This window comes from Acromyrmex echinatior, chromosome 2 (genome assembly GCF_024713525.1).
Source record: "Acromyrmex echinatior isolate Ae372 chromosome 2, ASM2471352v2, whole genome shotgun sequence".
In the NCBI taxonomy this organism is placed as follows: domain Eukaryota; kingdom Metazoa; phylum Arthropoda; class Insecta; order Hymenoptera; family Formicidae; genus Acromyrmex; species Acromyrmex echinatior.
This window is the reverse complement of record NC_141853.1, coordinates 26,880,870-26,905,002: the sequence shown is the minus strand read 5'-3', so window position 1 is coordinate 26,905,002 and position 24,133 is coordinate 26,880,870. Positions and strand designations below refer to the sequence as shown.

Below are 24,133 nucleotides of genomic sequence, written 5' to 3'. Positions count from 1 at the left end.
ATCTTATAATATATACACTTCCATTATCTTTATTAGAGCACAGATAAAAAAAAATGCCGTTTGTTAATAAAATTATTTTTTATACACGTTTTAAATCATCGTTACATTTTTCAATTTTTGTATTTTTGATATAGATATATATATATAATACATATATATATATATATATATATATATATATATATATATATATATATCAATGATGAGCTAAACATAGGCTATAATTATACGTATTATATATATATATATTTATGTTTACGCAATTTTTCTTTTGCTATAGCTAGCTGCTAAAGATAGCTAGATAAAGTAATAACATTTGATATTAATTTGCATGCGTGTATATACAGGGTGGGCCATCTATTGGTACGTTTTTGAATTTCGTCGTATGGCAACACCGAACGAGCTACAGACCCGAAATTTTGACAGTTTATTAGTCATACCGTCCGCGGCACGAAACAACATGTTTTCTCTTGAAGAGCGTTTTGAAATTTTAAAAACTTATTTTCAAAGTCAGTGCTGTGTCGCCGAAACTGTACGAATTTTGAAAAGAAATATGGGTCGTGATAGAGCACCCACCGAAGGAGCTATACGCAAATTGGTGAGGAAAGTTCGTGAGAAAGGGATGTTAGTGGATGACATTATATTACGACTGTTTTGAGTGAAATTGGCGCCGAGGTAGTCCAAAATGTCATTAATAATTGGGGTGACCGAATGGCATACTGTAAGGCCAGTAGAGGGAGCCACATGAACGAAATCGTTTTTCATTCTTGACGCGGATACTTTTAGCTTCACAACAAAAAAAAAATTAATAAAAAATATCAATGTATGCTCATTTGATCGCATTTTTAAAAACGTACCAATAGATGGCCCACCCTGTATACAAGTGTCTCAGCATATATTAAGTTGTTCGTTTCAAATTTTGTTAACCCAAAATTGTATGTAACATCTTCATTAAAAATAAATGAAACTTAAATTTAGAAAAAAAATTTTGAAGCTTGAAATTTCTATTTTCAAAAGCTTACTATATTTTTTTAGTTTATGTGAGTTTTATAATTTTCACATGTACAAAACTATGAGCTGAAAAAAGTGAAAAAATTTTTTCTCACTTTGTAGGTCTGTCACGTGTCCAAAACAAATTTGTGAAAACTTTTCTCTGTCTATCGTGAAAATTTAATGTTTTCGTTATAAAACTGTTTTTTTTTAATATTCATATAATATAATTTTTTTATTTTAAATTAAATAAAAAGAAGCAATCTTATGTGTGTGATTGCTTATTATTCCGACAAAAATCATCATATCACAATTAAAAAACGAAAGCCGGAACATTGCTCTATCGAATTGTTACTTAGCAATAATGCTTCCGCAAAGAGAAACCTGCTAAATCCCAAGGTCCCTTATATAAATACATATTATATACTCTGTGTATGTGTGTGTGTGTGTGTGTGTGTGTGTAGTGTGTGTGTGTGGAGTGTGCATGCGTGCGTGTGTGTGGGGTGTGCGCGCGCGCGTGTGTATTAATTTATTTACTTTTTACGTGATCGATCGATTAAGAAAAATTGTAAGGAAATTAAAAAGAAACATTTTGTATGGGTAAAACTCTATACTTTTATGTAAAAGTATCAAATTTTTTTAAATACTTTTATCAAACTGACTATTGAATGCGTAATTTTAAGGATGATATATAACAATGTGATCTTTGTTAAAATACGGAACCATAAACATAAAAATTTTTCGAAAAACAACCAAAAGCATGTTACAGTACAAGTTTCAAACTTTAAAACGTTTTTTTATGTTTGTCTGCGATGACTTTTTACCGAATTTTGATGATCTGACTATGCAATTCTGAATGCTTTGAAAGTGTTCTCTGTTGAATATTTTACATTACTTGTCTAACATCGAAACTATTAAACAATTGTTAAGAAATAGACGAATGTCTGCAATAATATATTCGAAACTGTACTATGAACATAAACATTGTTATAAAATATATTTTAATATGGAAGTATGTTTCAGCAAAATAATACTTTATCATATACAATCTCATTGATTCGATATCGAATGTTCTCTTTTTCGTTCATTAGATTAACTATAATATATCTGAAAATGATCAATTATACATAATCTAAAACGAAATAAACTATATGTTCGCTGTCATAATAAAATATCAAATAAATAATGTGCAGAAATAAATATGATTTAATTTTTCTTTGCAATAAGAGAATAGTTTTCGGGTACATCTATTCTAGCGATTGCAAAATATTCGATCTGTGGCTGAACCAATGTACACTTTTAGAACCTAAAGTGAGATGGGTACGTTTGATATTTGGCGAAAACAAAAATTAAAGAAAGTTTTAGTGCAATCTCTCTAGTGCAGGAATAAAAAAGAGTCTGTTATTGAATAGTATTTAAATATAACTTGATATTTAAATTAACTAATATAATACATCAATTTCATTTGCTTGGATACAGTATCTTACTCAAACGAGACAAAAATTTCGAAATCAATTATTATAGTAGAATACACAAGAGGATAATAACAAATGGCAATCTTATTATATCAAGTATTATGATCACAATAAAAGGACAGGCTGTCTTATAATTAGTCGCCTTTGATGCACCTAGAGTGAAAGAGACAATGAAAATGTAGTGCAAGAGTCAAAGCTAGTTCTCTTCTACCGCCTAAAACTGATCTTACTGGCCGAAGCACAATCGCACACGAATATGGGCTCAGGCCTTTGCGTATGTTGCATGACGTCACGACAGTGCCACTTGTTAGTGTATCTTCGTCCACATAACGTAAAATGTCGTAACAATAAGCATTAAACTGCACAATATAATTAAAATACATTAATAATTATTTTAGCATCCTGACTTCTCTAAAATTGTTAAGATTTTGTCACTGTAACTATAAATGTATAAAAATTCATGTATTTTTCGTGTCTCATTATATCTCATTATGTCTCATTATTATATGTACATATATTCGATATGACTGCAGTAAAGAGTCAACTTCTATAACTTGAGATAATAGCGGTAATAATACTTGATATAATAAGACTGTCATTCCATATTCTTCTTCTTGTCTATTCTATTATAATAACTCATCGATTTCAGAATTTTTCTCTTGTTTGGATAAGATACTATATCCCAGCAAATGAAATTGATGTATTATGTTTATTTAAATAAATTTAAATAGAAAATCAATTTAAATAAAAACTATAATAAACTCTAGGTACCGAAGTTTTTAAATAAATAAATGTGAAACATATTTATATTGTATTTTCTAATAAATATGTGTAATTTTGATTGCATTTAAGAGTAAGGAATATTTTTTGACATCGTATAAGAAATTCTAAGCATTTCGTAGGAAAAATATAAAATATAATCACAATTTTTTATTCAAATTTGATCAAATTGCATGAAAAAGGATTCACTTGAAAAACTAAAACAAACTTGTGTATCCATATTTAAAAAGAATTCTCTAGATACTTGTAGTTCTAGTTTTAGGAAAAAAAAATACAAGTTTTCTTAAAAGTTGACATTTTTCATTAGTGTCAAAGAATTATTCTTACGTGGTGTGTCTATGTCAAATTATTCCAGCAAATATCGTTTTTGTTTAATATTAATTAAATTAAATCAACTTTCAATCATTTTAATGCAAAGTTTTCCATTTTAACATTTAATGCTCCATTATTACTATTCAAAATTTTGACATTAGAAGCGAGAAAATAAACAATGAATCCAAGTTATATTTAAATACTATTCAATAACAGATTTCTTATTCCTGTGCTAGAGAGATTGCACTAAAACTTTCTTTAATTTTTGCTTTCATCAAATATCAAACGTACCCATCTCACTTTAGGTTCCAAAAGTACACTAATCCAGCCACAGATCTAATTTTGCAATCGATAGAATAAATAAAATGTACCAAAAACTATTTTTTTATTGCAAAGAAAAATTAAATCATATTTATTTCTGCATATTACTAATTTGACATTTTATTATGGCAGCGAACATATAGTTCATTTCGTTTTAGATTACGTATAATTGATTATTTTCAGATATATTATAGTTAATCTAATGAACGAAAAAGAGAACAATTGATATCGGATCAATGAGATTATAAAGTATTATTTTGCTGAAACATACTTCCATATTAAAATATATTTTATAACAATATTTATGTTCGTAGTGCAGTTTCGAATATATTATTGCAGACATTCGTCTATTTCTTAACAATTGTTTAATAGCTTCGATATTACAAAAGTAATATACGTAAAATATTCAACAGGAAATACTTTCAAGGCATTCAAAATTGCATAACTATTAAATCATTAAAACTCGGTGAAAAGTCATAAAAACAAAAAACAAAGATAAAAAACTGTCTTAAAGTTTAAAACTTGTAATTTTTAGCTGTTTTTCAAAAAATGTTTATGGGTATGATTCCGTATCTTAAAAGATCACATTGTTATATGTCATCCTTAAAATTACGCATATTCAACAGTCAGCAGTTTGATAAAAAGTACATTTTAAAAAAATTTGATACTTTTACATAAAAGTATAGAGTTTTATCTATACAAAATGTTTCTTTTTAATTTCCTTACGATTTTTCTTGATCGATCGATCACGTATAAAGTAAATAAATTAATAAACACACACACACACAGAGTATATAATATGTATTTATATAAGGGATTTAGCGGACAGGCTTCTCTTTGCGGGAGCATTATATCTAAATATGTAGGAATAAGAAAAAAAAAGTACGAAATATGCTTTATTGCTAAATCAAAAACAAATATTGAAACAAAATATTTTGGTGTATTTTGACGAAACATTGACATTTTGATGGCAGTTACTATTTTTGACAATGGAAATAATAGATATAATTTTTTTGAGTGTAGTATTTTTTTGAGTTTGTTTCAGAGGTGAATATCATATATTTTCATACAGACCGAAATGATACTGAATCATTTAAAAATAGTAAGTAAGATATTAATATTCACACGAGATAAATACATTCGATCTTTCCGTACATGAAATGTATGTTTCCATATTTTACGCAATGTAAAATCTATTGTTTTTTATTTCATGTTTCATTACAACTGTTTATATCTTTTAAACCATTTCTAACGAAACCTTATATAATATTTTTTTTCTCTTTTCCATTACACTTATATAATATGCTCCCGCAATTAATTGTCTGTTAAGGTTATGGTTCATTTGATGCTACAAATACTTCGAAGCATTTTTTGATTGATCAATTAGTAAAATTTTTTCTTCCGATTGGTCAATCAAACGCTTCGAAGCATTTGTAGCGTTAAGGACCGCACCTTAAATAATATTAAGTTGTTTGGAAAATTCATTTCAAATTTTGTTAACTCAAAATTTTATACAGAATATATTGTGAAGTTTTTGATTATCTAACATAAAAGCTTAAAGTTTTCCCTAAAAATTCGTTTTTAAAAAGTATCTTTACAATTTTTTGTTCCTGAATTACTCGCGGATTAAGGAACATTCTGACTTATAACTCCGTTACAAAGTATCATATCACAATTAAAGATACAGATTTCTAAAACTAAAACTTTGCTTTATCGAATAGTATAATCGCTAATTTTATTAAAAAATAGAATATAAATTTGAGTTAAAAATATGATTATATAATATTTTCATAGTAACAATTGCATAATGGTTACAGAAGAAAAGTAATATTTTGTTTTTAGTTTAAATGCGTATATATTATTTTTTTTTTTAAACTCGCATTTATATCTCTCGATAGAGCAACGTTTAAGCTTTAAGATTCTGGTTTTATTGACTATGGTCCAAAATTAACTGCCAGTACTAAAAAAAAATATAGTGCATAAACTGCAGATTTTTAGTACTGGCAGTGAATTTTGGAATACAGCTTTAATTGTTATAAGATTATTTTTGTTGGAATTGAGCAATCAAAGTTAGATGCTTCTTTTTATTTAATTCAAAATAAAGAAATTGTAAGAACATTTAAAAGAAAACAGTTTTGTAGCGAAAACTTCAAGATAAGACAATAGATAATACAAAATTTTTACAAATGTGTTTTGAGAACAACAGATCTATAAAGCGAGAAACAAATTTTTCACTCTTTCAGTTCGTAGTTTTATATATGTCAAAATTAGAAAAGCAGAACTTACATAAATTTAAAAAATATAATAATCTTTTGAATATAGAGATTTCAAACTTCTAAATCCTTTTTCTAAATGTAAATTTCGTTTATTTTTAACGAAGATATACATACAATTTTGGACTAACAAATTTGAAACAAACAACTTAATATATGCTGAGACATCTTGTATATATGAATACACAACACGCACTCATGCACGCACACACACATCAATATTAAGTGTTAATATTCTATTTAGCAGCTAGCTAGCAAAAAGAAAATTAGGCGTAAACCTAATATATATAAAATACATATAAGTATATATGTAAAATACATATAAGTTCATTGATACGTTTTCCGCAAGTAAACGAAGTTTACGAAGAAACGCGAAGGAACGCGAAGTATCCGAATCAGTCACTATAAACTACCATCGCGCGCGCCGCGTAAAGCCGTGAGTCTTTTATATTAAACTAACTCTAATTATATTTCTACTATCTTTCTTCTTGTTGTCGCGAGCATTATACTGTAAAGTTAGAGTGAACATTAATTATTCGATTGTAATTAGTTTTAGTTCATTTATCTTTGTACATATTTCGAGAATCAACAGTATGCCGTGCCAATATCATTTAGTTAACGTTCTTTTCTTTTTCTTTTTTTTTCTTTTCTCTTTTACATCTCGTCGTATCCGAACTAAGTGTTACGTGTCTTGTCCGTGACATTTCTTAAGTGTCAGTGCGTGAGAGTACCAAGCCTAACGCAGAACACATTTCCGCGACTCGCGTCCTTAGTGCACCCTTCCATGCCACCAACAGACGACCTATTACCTGGAATAGCGCACTGTTATAGCGCGCAATCCGCCGTCTCTTCATATTCCGACGTTCTTAAGCACTCGCCAGCGCTCAGGACGCTCCTTTCCTCAGTCGCCTGAGAGCTCGAAACAAAGCACTGACGATTGTCCGAGTGGGGACAAGGACTTCTCTAGAGCTTCCCCATCGCTCCATCTCGACACTCGAATTCCCCATCGCTCGTTCTAATTTCGATAGTTGCCCCCGCAAAGGAAAAGGGGTACCGGCCTCTTCATTTATTACCTTGCGGTTTCCTCATCGGAGGGCGCAGCTCATCCCTTCTAACAAGCGCCCCAGCGATACTCCGACTCCGTGAGGCTCCGCGGTACTCTCACCATACGAGCGCAAAAATTAAAACAACAGCATGTTCGTAGGAGCAATGGATGCCGCATGTGCGCCGCGAGGCCGCTTATAGGAGCCTAGTGCGCGAATACTACTGCTCCGAGAAATTCGACCCGCGAGTATTCTCGGACCCGTGGATCTATCCGAGTCCGAAGTATCACCGGAAAACCACCCCGACCTTCCGCTGGCCCAGAGAGGGCCGACGTGTTTGCCGCGCATCGTGAAGGTCGAAGCCGTCTTCCGGGCGATATAGTCAAGAAACCTTAGCGCAAAATAAAAGGGATTATCCCGTTAGAGATCAGATCTTATCTTTGTTTTTTTCTTTAAACGGTATTTTTTTATCTGTGTTCTAATGAAGATAATGAAAGTATATATTATAAAATAATTTTTAAAAAATCTCAACTTTTTTGTATAAGTACTTTAATATTCAAGATGTATTATGTAAAGTTTCATTGCGATGCAGAAATTGCGTGGTTATATTGGTCTGTAAATAAATAAAATAATTCGGATTCAAACTCTCGGCCCTCTTATTTGTTCGTGACTTCTTAAGATTGTACTTAAGACAGTTTTGAATATAAGATTCTGATTATGAATATCGATCTAGATATTTAGGTTCAAAAAGTTTAAATAAGCTATTATAAGGCGACACAGGATAGAGGGAGAATTGATGATCATATTATAAATGTTGATTGGTGATCATATAAATGTCGATAAAATACAACGAAAAATGTTTCAATTTTTGTGTATAAAAATATTTATAATTACAAGCACATATAATTAAGCTTAACTCATCAACTCTTCTTTTAATTTATTTTATTGTTAACAAAATATATTGTTCCCTTATTTAAAAAACACCTAATCCTTGCGTCGCAATGAAACCTATAATTGCATTTTAAATACTTAAAATATTTATACAAAAAAAGATTAATTTTTTATCATTTTGTGCTTTTCAAATTTTAGTATTGTAGTAAGAAAATAATAATAATATTCTTTCACGGGCGCTTTCTATATAAAGATCGTGCGTTTCGCGGGTTTTCTCCGTGTCCAAATCCATTCTTGGAATGCCAACGTGAATCTTACAGGACGAGGACAGCCTGATACTAAGTTGTTTCTCCGGACCGTTCCCTTTATGTTACGCTGTTTGTCGGAATGATGCAGAGGACGAAGAAAATTGTAGGGGAGGGAGGGGGTGAAGGAATACATTCGATCGGTTTTTAATAACCGGGAAAATGGTCTTCTATATTTTATTTATGTTGTACCATTACCTCTATTTAGATTGTTAGAGTGTTTTTGTATCTCTATGGTTTTGTATCTCTATATTTTCTTGGAAAGTAATGTTATTAATTTACTTTAATGTTGACTATTGTGGTCGTTTTGTCAAACTGTCAGTGTTAAAAGTAGGGATTTCTTCTTAACGTAGGGAATTTTTACTTAAAAAAAGGCGTAGGGAATTTTAAGTTAAAAAAAGACCAGAATGTAAAGATTTTTATAGCTTCGAAAAAACTCGTTGTCTAGTGCAGACAGAAAACAAACCATACGTTAGAATTCTTATAATATTGAATGTAAAAAAATCATGTCTCCATTGGCTATGAAAGGATATATAGCGCGACCAGTCGTTGCTGTTGTATATACTGTACATATAAGTGTAAGAAATTCACTAGATATACAGCAGATACACAAGATATACAAGATTAGATATACAGCAGATACAGCTAGATACACAAGAACTAGATACACAACAGAGATACCAACAGCGTCAGGCTGTGTGGCTGAATGGTAGAGCAAAAGTCTACCAACTCGGAGGAGAGAACAGGCCTGGGATCGAGACGAGGAACGTTCTGATATTTTTCTCTGTTGTTGTCAATTGTCTCATTTCATTTACCACTTATCAGTCTTGTTTCTTGCTAATTATCTGTATAATTCTTTCATCACTCATTCACATTAGAGTGAACACATTGTCACTGTGATGTCATCCATTGTAGCATTTTAAATATTTCAACCTCAATGTGCTCTCAACTTGCTTTATCTGGAATTCGATAATAGAAAATACATAACTTATGAAAGCTAGTTTTCCTTCGGCATTTTTATTTTTTATTTGAGTTTATATATGTAAGTAACTGTATGCCATTATCATGCTTTTTAATTTTATATAATTTTTTTTTATAATAAAAGAATGAAACTTGGACATCAGAGTTATGGATTCCGATAACAGTGATGATAGCCTTGTAACAAATTAAAAAGAAAAGAGTTTCTACTTGGCGAAAACTGTCATTTACTATGGCTTGGTTACAACTTCCAGAATTCAATAGTTAGTTGGCTCCATGCGATGAAGACAAATATAAGGCAAAATGTAAAGTTTTGCCTTATAATAATTTTGCAATAAAGTTTTAGTAGCAGAACGAAGTGAATTAAAGAAACATGCTGACACATTACACACAAAAAAATGTAAAGGACATACAAATAAATTCAAACATTTTGTACAAATATTTGTACAAAAACTAATGGAACATAATGATAACTGCAGACTTTCGATGCACTCTTTGCAGTTGAACATTATCTCAATTTTAGAGCGATAGAAGGTATTGCAACTACAAAAATTATTTTTAATGATAGCAAAATTCCTAGTTTTATTAAAATGAAAAGACTGAAATGTACCAATTTAATTAACTATTTATTGGCTAATGATATTAAAATTCAATGTGATGAAGATTTACAAAATAATGTATTTTCTATAATAGTAGACGAAAGCATTGATTTAAACAATGATAAAAGCTTATGCATACTAGTCAGATATTACAAAAATGCATTACACATTTATTAGATTTAGTAAAAATGCTCGCAGATAGTGATACCGCAGAAAATATGTATAAAACATTTATTGAATGTTTGGAAGCTCAACAATTTAAGTATTAATAATATTGTAGACTATTGTAGCGACAATGCTAATGTAATGATGGGGAAAATGAATTTTTTTTCAATCCCATTTAATTAAAAATAATCCTAATATATTTATTAATGTATTGGGATGTATTTGCCACTCATTTAATTGCTAGTCATGCTGCAAACGAGTTAAAAACGTAGAAAGCTTAATGCATTCTCTCATATTTATATTTTTCACAAAGTCCAAAGCGACAAGCAATTTTAGAAGAAATACAAAATATTATGAAAAAACAAAAACATCGAATGATTAATCCCAGTAAAACAAGATGGTTAACTCTTCGAAAGTCTGTAAACAGAATTTTAGAACAGTGAACTGCTTTTGCAGCAAACATTTTTACTGGTTGGTATTGAAGACAAAAATCCTATGGCTGATTTCTTATTAAAAAAACTAAATAATCCATATACTAAATCCTTTTGAATTTATGCAATGTTCTTCCATATACACATATGCATATTTTAGATACTTTGTTTCAGTCTGAAAAATATTTAATTTCTAATTTATACACAGAATGTATATGACGTTTATTACGTTCGAATTTTATTAAACCCGATTATTTAACGCAGGAACGATTATTTATTGCAAATTTAAATAATTCTAACATACTTTTACCCATTGAAAATATAAATATAGGTAATGCAGCAAAAATTATCTGTCATCATTAGAAGATGATGTTGCTAATCATTCAAACGTTTTACAATTTAAGTTAAGATGTTTAAGATTTTATAAAATTGCTATAAAACAATTTATTAAATGTTTGCTCTTGAAAGATAAATTTATAACTGAATTAGAGTTTCTTATAATAAAGATTGCATTAAGTAAAAGTAGTAATAGGCCACCATTAACATATGTATGTGATAAATATAAAAATTTAGTTCCTAATATTAACGATATCATAACAATGGAATAAGTTACCGTATTACTTTTCTCAGGATGAAGTAAAAAATTTAAAGGAAGTACAAATTGAGTTATTTTGGTATCAAATCTCTGAAATAAAAAAAATTAATGATCAATACCTATTTATAAATTTTTTCAGTTTGGCAAAAATAGTTTTACCTTAACTTATTCCAATGCTCACGTAGAAAGAATTTTTTTTAAATGCAGTGATGTAAAAACAAAAAAATCGATTAAGTACTAAAACTATATTCATTACAGATTAAAATCCAAATGGAAAATTTAAAAGTTAATGAGGCTAATTACTCTTCAAGAGAGGAATTATTTAAAAAATACAATTCGAGTTATTACTATTTTAACATATAGTATATAAATGCGGAAAAGAAACAAAAATAAAATATTACATTAATTCAGTCTCTCTGATAACATAAAAGTTACAAAAATCTAATTATCATCGTCAGAGTCTAATAATATATTAGATGTAGTAAAAAGAAATCCATTATTTTTCCAATAGATAGCTTTAGTAATCTGTATCTCGCGTTCGCGAACCACGTTTAAATTCATTCACCTAATTGTATACAGTGACAAACATTGGTGCAGATGTGCTATGAACATTATCCAACTCAGCTTTGACTTCTTTCGGCGTTAAATCTTTCATATGTAGATGTTTGTTCACTGCACGAAACTCGTTTTTTTCCATTTTGCAAAAAATACAAAGGTTGTTTGCTTTAATCATCTACAGAAATGAAACCACGTGATGAATTCCACTCAAAATTTAATAGTAATCAGTTGAAAGATGCTACTTGTCAAAAAGTAATGTGACATGACATTGCGAATGCCCTCTGACAGATTTTCTAAGAACTTATTGATTTATCCTCGTGTGTGTGTGTGTGTGTGTGTGTGTGTGTGTGTGTGTGTATATTTATGTATATATATTTATACATGTTTTGTGCTGGGTAGTGGTGCGACTCAGCATGTATCTGTGTGTTAGTTTTCTGTACACTGGATTGATCTCTAAGATACCGTTGCTTTCTTAGAGACAAGAAGATCTCTGGGAAGGAGAATTTTCTGTTTTCCTTTATGTCTATGACGTAGATATTTGGATATTGATTGTTGAGGAAAATAAGGAATTTATGGAGTTCGGCACTGCCGTGTCTCCATATCACGAATGTGTCGTTTACATAGCGGAACCAAACTTCTGATTTTTTGGATGCTTTTCTGAGAGTCTTTTTCTCAACATGCTCCATGAAGATGTTGACAATTACAAGAGAAATAGGAGAACCCGTTCTTGAAGTTCGTTCATAAAATTAGTTGTTATAGGAGAAGTAAGTGATTATTAAACAGTGCTCTATTAATAATAACTAATTAATATTATATAATGGGATGAGGTCGGAGGGGACTTCTGTGAAGCCTTTATTATATTTGATGACTTTTTGGGACTTGTGTAAAAAGTGTGGATTCAATGTCGAAACTTACAAGCAGGTCTGTAGAACGTAATTATTTTAGTAAGATTTTTTGGATCTTTTGTATGAAGTTCGTTGAGATAGTTATGTGTGATTCGGATTTTTCAGTGAGGGATTGTAGTGTTTGTGCTAGGAAGCGGGATAAGAGAAGCTAGGAAGCGGGATTTCCCATATGTCAAAGGAATAACAGATCGGATTGGCAAGATATTAAACAAAGAATATCCAAACTATCTTCAAACCGCAAAAAGATAAGACAAATCTTAAGAAATCCTAAAAATCAAAGATCTCCATTCAACTCCACAGGAGTATACAAAATACTTTGTTCCTGCGGGCATACATTGGAGAAACCGGGAAAATGGTCAATCTACAGATAAAAGAATCAACGTGATATCAGGCTGAAACGCGCCACACAATCGACATTAGAATGCAACATCGAAACAAGAGCAAATACTGTTTGACAAAATGACCACAATATCCAACATTATATCATACTTTTCAAGAAAGTATAGAGAAACCAGAAAGTATAGAAATACAAAACCACTCTAATAATTTAAATAGAGATAATGGCTACAACATAAATAAAATATGGAAGTCCCCGGTTATTGAAAACCGATCGATTTCCTTTCTCCTCTCCCTCCCCCATACACAATTTCCTTTTTTCCTCTCCCTCATCACTCCAACAAGTAGTAATATAAAGAGGACGGTCCGGAGAAACAACTCAGTATTAGGCTACTCCTGATGAAATGGACTGCAAGATTCACGAAACGTTGGCATTCCAAGAATGGATCTGGACACGAAGAAAACTTGATAAATGCATAATATTTACATAAAATAATAACAAATAAAGTAAATAAACTATAAAAATGTGTTTAATAAAAATAAAATGCTTGAAACAACTTTCATACGTATATATAATAGTTTATGTAAAATATAAATACTAACACATTTTTAAAAATGGGTGTAATGTGGTGAAAGTTTTTTTCATAATTTTTATATGAACATTTTTCAGAAATAGTCAGAAATATTCGGAAAGTTTATCTTCTCTTAGAATTTTTCATATAAATAAATACTGAAATATTTTGAAATTTTTCATTCCATAAGAAAAAATATTTTTTAATATTTTAGATTTTATAATATTTTATTAGAAATTATACTTGCAAAAAATCTTAGAAATCTTACGATATTTCATAATTAACATATATGAACAATTCTGAAAAAAGATATAAATATTCTGAGAAATGTTCCAATTCGTATAAAAAATGCGAAGAACTTATATAATTATAAAGAAATTCCGAAAAATTATATAAAGATTCTAAAAAATTATATCAAAAATTCTGAGAAAAATTTTCACCAGAGATAACCTTAATGTTAATACTTTGAAAAGTGTTCAGTCTTGAAAAGTGGACGTAAGTATCCTCAAAAATGTGGATCTTGCTATGCAATTTATATCCATATTGTCAAGAAGCAGTAGTGCGCGACAGCATTTTGCGATTATTAGTTTTGGGCCGTCATGTCCTCTCTCAGGTTTCTCTGTGCTAAACTCATGAAGCCAATAGCGCTATAACGTTAGCAAACTTCATGAACGATTCTAGTATAGCATTAGTAGCGTTTTATGCCCTGCGCAATGGAGGGTTTTATGCAAAATATTAGGAACAGGAACAGATAATTAGATTTCAACTTATCAAAAACTGTGTATTCCGACGTTAACTGGTATCTGATAGATTAAAATCTTAATCTATTCCTGTTTTTAATATTTCCTCCATTGTGCGAAGGCTCCTGACTACTCATCCAAGAACTCTGCGTTGACGATGGCGACACAGAATCAGACGGTTTGACGAAACCGTCACACACTTCAGCACAAGCCTATGTCCGTGTGTCGCCTGTGGCGTGCCGAGAGTGAACGAGACAGAGACAATCTTTCTCACACTAGTCGCTTGTTTCAAGCGACCAAAAATGCTTTCTCGGCAATATCGGCCGCTCGGCGGTCCTAGGCATCAACAAAGGGCGGGCATTCTAAATAACATATAAGTTTTAATAAATTGTAGTAATAGTGCCCTCTCATTAATCCAGAATAGTATAAATCATGTTAAAACGCAACAGTTTACGAGATATTTAATTGTTTACGATTTTTTATGCACATTATATAGTATATCCCTCCTTCACAAACTCGAGTAACAAGAAAAGTTCAGTAGAAATAGAATTTTACCGGAAAAAAATTATAAACCAGCATTTCTCTTCACGAAAGACCATCAAAAAAGAAATACGTATGTTCGAGACTCGAGACTCGAGTGAAGAAAACATGCGAAAAAAATCGAATAGTTGCAAAAAGCGTTTTTCGCTTATAAAACGAAAGATATTGATTATATGAAAAAGAGTTCGGTATGAAAAATGTAGGTATTTGAAATACCTACAAAATGTGATGTGAACATTAAAATTGATCTATTATTCTCAAAAACAATTTTGTACTGACGATTCTATACATTTAATTGTCTAATTCACTTTTTACAGCATATTAAATAAAGAAACATAGCTAATGATTTAATTTTGTTAATCGGACATGCACTTCATACTTAAATGTGATTTTTTAGTAATAAATCGAAAAAATAAAAATTCAAGATACAAAAAACTAAAAATTCCATGGTTTATTATAATTACTTTGCGAAACATTTGGTTCAGCTATTTGTCTCGATATGGCAGCTATGTTAAAATTTATAATTTTTGCAAAAAATGTGTTACAAGGTTCTCACCTTTCGGAGTGTTTTTTCCCAGTGTTCCCAAAATTGGAAATTTGAATTATATGATGACAAGAATTTTTAAAATTTATCCTTTTTGATAAAAAATATTGTAATAAAAATTTTGATGTATCTGAACGCCATATTGGGTCAGCCATTTTGAATTTTATACTTTTGACGTAAGATTTAGTTTCAGCGATCCCAGAAACTCTCTAATACATTTTACTTTTTAAAATTTTCAACTTATTTTACCTAATAAGGTGTAGTAAAAAGAAATCCATTATTTTTCTAATAGATGGCTTTAGTAATCTGTATCTCGCGTTGTATAAGTGCGATCAGGTTACGCTAGATGGCGTTAGAAAGATAAGATTTCGTACTAAAACTAAAATTTCGTAAAAAAACTTCTGAGACAATTTTGTGATTGCTTGACTCAGTATTGTTTGAGCGCGCGTCAAAGATGGACACTAACAAAGAGAAAATACGCCATATTTTATAGTTTTTCTTCGATAAAGGCGAAAACGCAAGCCAGGCGACTGAAAATGTGTATAGTGTTTATGGTCCTGACTGTAACAGCCAATCACGCGCAATTTTGGTTTCGTCGATTCCATTCCGGTAATTTTGATGTCAAAGATGCAACACGCTCTGGAAGGCCAATTGTCGAAAATGTCGATAAAATAATGGAAATCGTCGGGTCCGACCGTCATGTAAGCACTGTTTCGATTGCCCAGGAGCTAAACATTGCACAAAAAACCGTTTGGAACCATTTGAATAAGGCTGGATACAAAAAGAAGCTCGATGGGTGCCACACGAATTAACGCAAAAAACCTCATGGACCGAATTTCCATCTGCGAATCGCTGCTGAATCGCAACAAAATCAACCCATTTCTGAAGCGGATGGTGACTGGTGATGAAAAGTGAGTCACTTATGACAAGCGAAAACGGTCGTAGTCGAATCGCGGTGAGCCGGCGCAAATGGTGACCAAACCAGGATTGACGGTCAGGAAGGTTTTGTTGTGTGATTGGCAGGGAATCATCTACTATGAGCTGCTCCCCTACGGCCAAACTCTTAATTCGGACCTGTACTGTCAACAATTGGACCGTCTGAAGGAAGCAATCGCCCAGAAACGGCCAGCGTTGGCCAATAGGAGAGGAATTGTGTTCCATCAGGACAACGCAAGGCCACACACATCGATAGTGACTCGCCAGAAGCTCCGGGAGCTTGATTGGGAGGTTCTTATGCATCCACCTTATAGTCCGGACCTGGCTCCAAGTGATTACCACCTGTTCCTGTCTATGGCGAATGATTTTGCTGATGAAAAATTCGCCTCAAGAGAAGCTTGTGAAAATCGACTGTCCCAGTTTTTTGCAATAGGGACGAGGGTTTCTATGAGAGAGGCATAATGGAATTATCTTCAAAATGGCACACAAGTTATCGAACAAAACAGTGCATATTTGACCTAAATCGGATCATTATAACTATACTAAATAAAGTCTTCAATTTCATGCAAAAATAATGGATATCTTGTTACTACACCTTATATGTTCTAAATTTATCCCTTATCTTTAAGGAATAGTTTTCATCCTTCAGAGTGGACATGGCCGACAAAAAAAAATATGTATCAAATATTTTTCAAAGTTCTGCAAACATGCAAAATTTCATTAAAAACGGTGAATGACATCTCCGTAGGTTTATTTGTAAGTGTACATAGTAGTGCAACTCTTGAAGAAAAAAAATTACCTTTGTAAATTGCTGTGCGACTGATCAAAAATGAAGAAATTAAGTTTCCGCAGGCAGGTTTTTAGTGAACAAATGACTTTTTGCAAATACTAATGAATATTTCAGGCTTATTCAGGGCTAGATTTGTTCATCTTTATGAAGGACATTTTACGAGAATTTCAAAACTTTGCGTTTAAATCTCAATGAACAGAGAGCGAGTGAAAAAAGGCTTTTTTTGGCGTTTTTAATTTTTTTTCTACTTAACTAATAGATCGATTTTAATGTTCCACGTCTCATATTGTAGGTATTTCGAATACCTACATTTTTTATACCGAACTTTTTTTCATACAATCAATATCTTTCGTTTTATAAACGAAAAACGTGCTTTTTGCAACTATTCGATTTTTTTCGCATATTTTTCTTCACTCGAGTCTCGAATCTCGAATACACATATGTATTTCTTTTCTGATGACCTTTCGAGATTTTCATGAAGAGAAATGCTGGTTTATAATTTTTTTTCGGTAAAATTCTACTTCTACTGAACTCTTCTTGCTGCTCGAGTTTGTGAAGGAGGGATATACTATATAATGTGCATGAAAAATCGTAAATTAAATATCTCGTAAACTGTTGCGTTTTAACATGATTTATACTATTCTGGATTAATGGGAGGGATGCACTATTACTACAATTTATTAAAACTTATATGTTATTTAGAATGCCCGCCCCTTATTGATGCCTAGGTCCGCCAAGCGGCCGATATTGTCGAGAAAGCATTTTTGGTCGCTTGAAACAAGCGACTAGTGTGAGGACTGTCTCGTTCACTCTCGGCGTGCCGCAGGCGAGCACACGGACATGGACTCGTGCTTAATGTATGTTACAGCGTCACACCACGATAAGTGGCCGAACTTATTGGCGTGGAAAAGTGATGTTTTGACGACGAAATTTATGTTGCTTGCCATTTTGTTATTATTTGCTTAATTGTGAAAATGTGATTTATCTCGTACTTATCAAAGTTGTAATTATCGATGAAAACTACAGCTATCTTGGAATTTTATATGTAAAAGTATATTTTACTCGTTTCAACAGTTGTCGGATCGTGTGTGTGCTCGAATATAGGCTCACTTTATGTGACTTTTACGACTATCTACTGACTGTCAAGGGAGAAAAGGACAGTTTTTATTGATTTTTACAAATATTTTAAAGCGATTTCGTCATTTTGTTTCATCAATATTGTCTTTATTTAAAAATGACATGCAACATAAATTAATATGTCATTTCTGACTTCATGATTCCAACATGGCCGCCGTGATTAGTCAGGAGCCTTAACCAGAGAGATTTAATATTTGAGGTTAAGTTAATGTAAAGTCTTTTACATATATATATATATATATATATATATATATATATATATATATATTAGGTGTTGGAATTAATTCGTAGCGTTTTACAAGTGATGACCTAATATATATATATATAAACACAATGCAAAAGAATAGCAATAACGATAGAAATAAAGCGATAAAAGTAAAGCTTTCAAAGTGTATATTCGAGTGTATCTGATTTTTGATAGGTTGAAACGTGTTATTCCTATCGCTATCGCTATTCCTTCAGATTTAGGATTATTTTTGACTATTCTTTCTTTAAGGTTTTAAGGATTCTGTTCTAGACCACCGAAACTTTTCTCTAATAATTTAAATTTTTAGTTTTATAGAATATATGTAACGTGAATTTTTAATTTTTTGTAGTGAATAACAGAATGTAATCTCAATTACAATCTCTATATTGATTTGCCGCTAAGCCGCAGTGAACGATGTAAACTAGATCAAAAAATTAATAAAGCGGGGAGCATAAGGCATAAAAAATTCAACCAATCAGAGTTCTTTATTTCATGGAAAGGAAGGAAACGAAGGATTTTAATTGATACATATTTTATGTATTACGTGTTATGCGTTATGCAAGAGTCTGTGTTTCCCGTTTTACACTGAGTAAATTAATCAGATAAAAGAAGGAAACTTTGAGCATCTGTTGTCGATTCGAGAAGAAAAGAGAGTTTATGAATGTTGGATTTTTAATCCAACTGACCAGTGGTACTCATTGATGTATTTAAAAAAATTCCCTAGCCGATTCGGATAGTTGTTCCAAAAGTAATCGGATTAGATCGAAAAGATTGTGAGAAATGCAATGCGCATGAATTTGCGTAATGTGATAAAAAAAGTCCGTAAAAACAAATAGATACGTACATTAACTTTTATTCTAATAATTAATATTGTATATTCTAAAATATGTATATCAATAATGGAAATATTGAGTCATCTAAAAAGTATCCGCGGTACTTTATCACTAGATATATGACCATCAACACACATCTAGTGACAAAAAACCGCGGATACTTTTTAGATGACCCAATATATACAGTATATTTAATAAAAGAAGTCTGGAAAAGCAAAATATAACCTCACTGGTTATAAACCTTAAAATTAACCTCACTATTAACTTTTAATTATACTCAAAGGATATTAATAATTTTATATATATTAGGTCATCTAAAAAGTATCCGCGGTTTTTTGTCACTAAATGGTGTTGATGGTCAACCCATCCAGTGACAAAAACCGCGGATACTTTTTAGATGACCCAATATTATATATATTTTATTTATATATATTTATATATATTTATATATATATTAGGTGTTGGAATTAATTCGTAGCGTTTTTTAATGAAAGAATGTTATTTATTTCACATGAGCATTAAAAAATACATTAATGAAAGTACTTCCCATCACTTGTAAAACGCTACGAATTAATTCCAACACCTAATATATAATTATTATTATAATATCCTTTGAGTAATATATTGGGTCATCTAAAAAATATCCGCAGTACTTTGTCACTAGATATATGACCATCAACACACATCTAGTGACAAAAAACCGCGGATATTTTTTAGATGACCCTATATATATATATATATATATATATATATATTTTTTTTTATTATATTATTATAATATATATATTATTATATTTTACAGAAAACTGTTGAAGTCTTATTTGTTAGATTAATTCAAAATGTTGTTCAAAATGTGTATTTGTATCGTTTTTTTAAATTTATACTAGATATTACAATAACTATATATTTATATTTTATTGTATATCAATATAAATTATTAATAAACATAAGAAACCTATAAGGATAGATATATTCTTATGGAATATTTTCTCTAATAATGAAGATGATGAAAAAGATGATTGGCAAATGTACCATGTGTGTCAAAGAACCACACTTGAAAATTAATAATTATTATGAGAATATTGTCTTCTGTATTCTGTCACAGGTAATGACAAAATGTTTATCTATTATTTGTTTTAATTTTGTGCTATTTACACAGAACAAAAGTAATCATTGCATATGAATACATATTCATAACAAACTTGCAACAATGTTAGCACATAGAGTATCAATCAAGAAACTTTATCCCTAGGATGGAAAGTGAAAAGTGAAAAAAATTTCTCCTAATAATTATTAAAAGTGAAAAATTGAAAGTTCTCATAATAATTATTAATTTTACATTTGCCATTTTGATACATTTGCCATTCATCTTCTTCACGAAATCACCGTGTCCACACTGCAATCGTTGTCGAATTTCATCGTATTTTTGATGCGGCGAAGTCTTGTTCGTATAATTCGCTAGAGTATCCCTGGGTGGCGTGAGCTCGTGCCACGGGAATCTAACGAAATTGATACGTCTAGTGTAAAGCATCGCCTGTGTGAAGCCATTATCGCGCTCGATTAGAGCTTATCGTTGGCAGATGCAAATGCAAGTCGAAGACTTATTCAATATATTTATTATCTTTGCTATTGTTAATTCGGGTGTGCTTTATTGCCGTCCCTGCTCGCTCCTTCAAACGATCCGCTATCTTCGACCACGAACCGTCCCCTCTGCCATTTCCGAAGCTGAGCTACCGGTTGAGAGCCCGTCGACATTCACAGCTCGTTAGAACATTGCATAAAGAAAATATCGCGTAATTTCGAAAAAGAGTGGCACGTTCGCTCGTGCCTGGCGCCCAACTATTGTTTTGCGATTGTGTGTCGCCCTTAAGAGCGGCCTCGCGAAGACGCATTTCTGTCGCGTTTCGTTTAACGTCATCCGTTATCCGATTGCATAAGAAAATCTTAGCTATGCGCGACAAAGTTGCGCCATGCTCGTGAGTGCGGTTGCAACGTATATACTTGTTTATTTTTACACACTCTTTTTATTAAATTTACATCACGCATATTTATGCGCATTGCTTCTCATAATCTATTTGATCTAATTCTTCTGAGACCACCATTAACATCCGATTAGGCCAGGGAATTTTTTGAAATGCATCAATGATTGCGTTCAGCAGAACGTTTATTTTGCAACTGTTGGAAGTTTTCTTTGCGCTGATTGGATTATACTTTTAGATCTAAAAGAATACTACTATCTCTCAGTAGAAAATTATAAACGGTTTCAATACTGTTGTGTTCTACTAAACGCAACAAATGAATATCACTAATCGGTCGGATTGGAAATCCGATGATTCGTAAACACCCAGAGTACCTACGACCAATTAGAACCTTAGGCATCTGCAACGGAATACCTTGCCACGCTATACCGCAATAGCAACTTCTTTCCACATACGGGAATAAAAAATCGCTAGTAACAAGATGTCTTCGACCTTCTACACATTTGTGATGAAATCAAATACATAAATTGAACTGCAGAAACTTTGAAAAGTTAAAGATGGTATTTATGCAAGCAAGAATTACGTTTATTCTGGCCTAGAAATTCTCACAGGAAGAGAGTGGTAAATTACATCACGTGAATGCCCATGTCCAATCAGGACAGTGGTCACATGAGTTTTCTGCAATCTCTTCCATGCCTATAGAGCTTTGATGTCCATACCTAGAGGAGACGGATCACGTGATGCAATTTGCCACTTTCTCCCTATAAGACTTTCCATTCTGGCCTAGAGTACCTTAGAATACCAGAATCTTTCCATCCCTCCATCCTCTCTTGTGATTAGCATATCTATACAATAGCAGTACCAATCGAAAACGCACATATAGGGTGCGTCACCAAAATCTAGACATATTTCAATTTAAATTTTCCGCTATATTGTGCCTCCGCCAGAGATTGTTGTTGGCGTCCGAGAAAGCCTGATGCTTCTAATAAACGGTCATATTATATTACCGCGATGTTGAAATCAAGTGCGGAATATAATCAAAGAGCGCGATCATCGAAGGCCTTCGTGCTGGGCGCTCAGCAACGGAAATAATTCGGTTCTTTGGATACCTGAGATCAACTGTTTATGATGTTGTGGCAAAATATACGGTTTTAGAACAGTCCAACGAAGGTATGCCAGCGAGGAAGAGTCAGTCCAGTATGCCAGCGAGGAAGAGTCACTCGAAAGAACGCATCGCGAGGACACCCCCGTAGTTGAAAAGATTCTAGTGCTGATTTTTGATGATCTAGGGCAATCATTGCGAAAATTAGCGATTGTTTATGTAAGCGAGCCAACAATGCGTCGAGGAGGACCTTCGATACAAATCGTACACATTAAAGATACGATAGATACTCTCTGAGGCTGCCAGGACAAGCTGAGTTGCTTCCATTCCTCCCTACAGCCCAGATTTAAATTTCTTGGACTATTACGTATGGAACGTAGTTGAAAGGGTCACAAACAAGTCTCGGCATCACAATGTGACGTTATTAAGGTATTGAGGTAGCATTTGTCGGTATGGACAGCGCTACATTACAACATGCGTGCGAACGCTTCAGACCGAGAATCATTCCGAGGCCATCATTCAAGCTAATGGGGGATATGAAATAATTGTACTCTACAGGGACCCCCCAAATGCCATGTAAAAGGATTTTTTGTAATATTTAATTTTTTATTAGAAACATTTTGTTTAAAGAAATTGTTTGATTTGTTGAATTTTGGTGACACACTCTGTACATTCATATCGCCAATTGAGAGCAAACACACATTTCGGACACGCACGCCATTTTTAGAACATGACCAGACTTTAGTATCTAGGGACTCTATTCTGGCCTAGTGGTAAGCCATTAATTGCAAAGATTGAAATTGAGATTGCGTTTATTGCGATAAAATTTAAAATTCACATATGTTTACTCTATGAAATTCTAAAGAATGAAAAGGTGCCATTCGAGAACAGAATCCCCTCGAACATTAATCTAATCTTGACGAATATTAAGCTGGTTCTACATTAGTTGCAAGCCAAGTTTGTTGCGACAATCTGAAACTTGCATTTTGAAATCAACATTTTATATTGGCTGTCGCAACTAATGTAGAATCGGCTTTAAACGCTACCAACGCTACGCTAGAGTCGTTCACGGAGCTTGCAAACGCTAATGCTACCAATGCATTATTTCGGAAGGAATAGCATTGGGCAAGTTTAAGATGGCAAAGCGACTAGGCATGCTTACCGAGCGATTGAATATGATTGATTAGATCTATAAGTAACAATCAATTATGTTTATTTGCTCGGCGAGTAGGTTAGCCGCTTTGTGCGTCCATTGATAGAGTGAGCGCGAATAGTGTCTCCCCCATAATAGAAGGGATAACATGGTATGTGCAGTTAGACGCTGTCTCTCTCTAAAATCTCCGCTTTCTTTGTTTGAGAAATGATAATAAAATCGACATCGAATTGATGTTGATTCGACGTCGAAAGTATCAAATTGATGTCGAATCGATGTCGATTCCATTATCATTTCTGATTGGATATGAATACCGCTCCATGTTTAGCGTTTCACAGTTGATAGCTCGATTCGCCCACGGACGTCCATAGACAGAGGGCGGAGATTTTAGAGAGAAACAGCGTTTAACTGTACACATCAGTTATCAGGGCATCTTTAAACATAAGGTATTATACATGGTGTTTATGCCATATATCATATTATATATATAATAGTACGTTTTATACGTATCATACATATGTATTATATTATATTATGTACAGGGTATTCCGTAAGTGTTGGTTAATCACTTTTTTAGATAGAGTGAGAGACTAAACTGAGTCG

General features: G+C 32.1%; 1 protein-coding gene across 2 annotated transcripts in view; it reads left to right on the top strand.

The window, feature by feature from the left end:
- Positions 1 to 24,133, top strand: part of JMJD4 (jumonji domain containing 4) — a 37,289-nt gene that overhangs the window by 2,906 nt on the left and 10,250 nt on the right. Inside the window, exon 1 of one of the 2 annotated variants that reach the window (XM_011055607.2) lies at positions 23,868 to 23,976. The exons of the other annotated variant lie outside the window; for it this stretch is intronic. The gene's annotated coding sequence lies outside the window, so the exon portion shown is untranslated. Of the gene's footprint in view, positions 1 to 23,867; positions 23,977 to 24,133 lie in introns of those variants that run through there. 2 annotated transcript variants of the gene reach the window in all.